This window comes from Parasteatoda tepidariorum, chromosome 3, assembly GCF_043381705.1.
Source record: "Parasteatoda tepidariorum isolate YZ-2023 chromosome 3, CAS_Ptep_4.0, whole genome shotgun sequence".
In the NCBI taxonomy this organism is placed as follows: domain Eukaryota; kingdom Metazoa; phylum Arthropoda; class Arachnida; order Araneae; family Theridiidae; genus Parasteatoda; species Parasteatoda tepidariorum.
Genome location: NC_092206.1, coordinates 7,402,821 through 7,406,067, shown reverse-complemented (window position 1 = coordinate 7,406,067; position 3,247 = coordinate 7,402,821).

Below are 3,247 nucleotides of genomic sequence, written 5' to 3'. Positions count from 1 at the left end.
ATTAATGCTTACCTTCTTTTTTGTGCATTGATAATTAAAATTGATATCTAAACCAAACGAATGGTTTTATCGAAACAATAACTAATTATCCAAAACTATAAAAGTTTTAATAATGACACTGCAAATATTCAACACAGTTTGCAAAGATAGCTGAAACTGCGTATGATATTTGCTTTTGTAACGTCAATGCTCGTTACACGTGACATTTGGACAAGCTCACATATGCATATGACTTATAAACTGTGCTGAGTTCGTGCCACTGCGCGGTGGTACGTAAATACTTGTTTCATCCAATAAATATACGTTTATTAATTTATGTTTTATAAAGAGACTGATATTGAGTCAATTATTAAAAAAAAATCACAAATTTTACACACTTAATTAGGTATGTGAGATTTGCGTATTGAGAACTGTTTTTTTTTCCCGACCCTTCCGATTCGGATCGACCCCCATTCGCCCCCCTGTCTCAGATCGACCCCCGCTTTTGTTAAATAGACCCCTTTGGTGACCTCTGCTCTACGCTATATTTAGAGCGAGTTTTCTATAAACGTGGCTTTTTGTTTTATCTTTAATTAACTGCGCTGCATTTTAGTGACTAATTACAAAAGATTTTCGTAAGTATTTGGAAAGATGTTCCACAAGATATAATGAAACTATTGAATTATTATGAAAATGGTATATAAAAAAAAAATAATTAAGAATTCTAAAAAACAAAAGTCTTTTTCGTATTCCCTTGAATAGTTGGGTGATCCATGACCTAACTTTTTATTTGAATAACATCGTTTGCATACGCGCCTAATGCTTTTTGAGGGGCGAGGCATGCTCACTGTCAGGGAGAATTTTAGATGTCATATCGGAACATTCGATACTCGAAATTTTTCATTTTTTTTTAAAATTGCATTTTTAAGGAAAGAAAAAAATTCTTGTTATTCATGCCTGACTATTATAAAAGTCATTCATCGTTTGCATTCATTTGTCTAATCTCCTACTAAATTCTTTCTATCATAAATCATTGTTGCAATTTTCGTCACATTTCTCACTTTTGAAGTGGTTTTCAAAAAATTGTTTGTCCCGCAGTGTACTAACTGATCGTAAAGACACAGTTCCCAGTAGATCACTGACTCCGGACAGTAAGCGGGTGGGTGACCACTTAGATCAGTCTGCGTAGGGACCGAGGGTGTGCGGTATTGGTTCTCGTTAAACTGTTCTACCGTAAAGTGCTTGACTTCGCGCGCAGGTCGTCGGTCTACCGAAGCGGGGGTGCCATCCCCTCTGCAGAGGATCAAAATTGTGATGGCATGTCTTCGGATCATCCCCAGGGATGTTTCCCAGACCGTCGCCAATAGCCCATTGTGCAGCTCTAGTGCGACGTAAATGAACAACAACCACCCCCAAAAAGGCATCTTTCGACCAGAGAGTTCCCTTATTTGTCGTTTTGCGAAGCGGAGGTGCCATCCCCTCTGCAGAGGGTCAAAATTGTGATGGCATGTCTTCGGATCATCCTCAGGGATGTTTCAGCCATTGTGCAGCTCTAGTGCGACGTAAATGAACTACAACAACAACATATTTGTCGTTTTATTTATTTTTGTATTAGAGATAGAAATAGGTAGGCTAAACCTACTTTACACACAAAACTACCGTCTTTTTATATGTCATCGTATGCTTGTGATTATGATTGTTGACGAGCTGTTGAATAAACTATTTATTTTAAATGAAGAATTGGAAAATTTAACCGTTCTAGAAACTATGGTGGAAGAAAAGAAAGACTTCACGTCCGTTCTGAAATGTAAGTTATTATCCATCAAATTTACTCTGTTACTATTATACCAAGTATATTTTTTAACTTTGATTTCGTTGTTAATGACTCGTCGTGGTATTTTAAATTATTAGTGTCGCTTTTGGTAAAAAAAAATTATATAGCTGTTATCCCAACGGCAATATCTATTACTATATCACAGTTGAAGTTTTAATACTGATTTTATGAGTTAAGTAGGATATCGAGATATACTTTAAGTATCTAACTAATTACTTAGCGCACAGTGAGCAAAATTAAAAAGTGCGCACCCTGAATAAATTTGGAACTAATGATCGGATTTTCAAGTTCTAAGATTCCATTTTAACGGCCTAATCTTAAATATGCTAATTAATTACTGAGCCCGAATTCACAGAGTCAATCTATCGTCAAAAATTTGAATTTCTCTGTACTCAATTTGGCAGACATAATTAAGCTTACATATATTTAGCACTATGTGCTGATACTAAATATAATAAAGTTAGTTATAAACAAAACCTTATGATGTTTGATTTTATATTTTTTTAATTTTTTACAATTGTACATTTTGTTTGGCCAAAATGGAGGGGGGAGGAACAGAGGCGTATACTATTTTCACTTTAAAGAAATTAACAAAATTGCAATTTATGGTCTTCTGATTTCTGCCTATTTAAAATTTCTTCGAGTGAAATTTATTTCCATACCATCTCAGGCCCAGGTATTATGTTGACAAATTAAACAGTAACTAGAAAAATTAACCTGTCTCTTCGGTATCTAATTTTTTAAAAAAATAAATGAATAAAAAACTATTTATTATTATTTTTTTATAAATGAAGATAGGAAAATATTTTTCTTTTTTTTTTAAAATATTTATTTGTTCTCGTTTTTTTACCCATTGGCAAAATGGGTGTAGTTTTGGGTTTGATAACGTGCGCACCTTATTTGGACGCCATCACACTTTTTCAACTGCGTTCAAGAGTAATCGTAAACAGTGTGCATGCGTTGCTATGGCGACCGCTGCTGCTTGATAAATTTTTTTAGAATTCTTTTTTTCACTTAAAATTTTGTTATGCACAGTGAGTTTATTTTTGAGATATTATGTTTGAGAGTTTATTTTGACCAGAGAGATCCCATAAATACTGAGTTGTGAATAAAACAGGGATGTGATTCTTCCGCGGATTCGCGGATTTCCGCTTTTTTTCAGATTTTTCCATTTTTCCCGCTAATTTCCGCTGAAATTTTTTTTGCCCAAGTTAAAATGTTTTATGAGGAATTTAATTTTCCGCGGAGGGAAATTGTTGAAGTCCCTTTTCCTCCCTCTGAAGTTTCTCTAAAAATCATTTCCTTGGGATGAAACTGGCTGACCTTTATACAGGGATGAGATTTTTTTTGTCTCTCGAATTTCAGCCTTTTTATCAAAAACTCCGATTCTCTAAAAGTTTCGTTTTTTTAAATAAATATCCCGTTTTTTTTAAA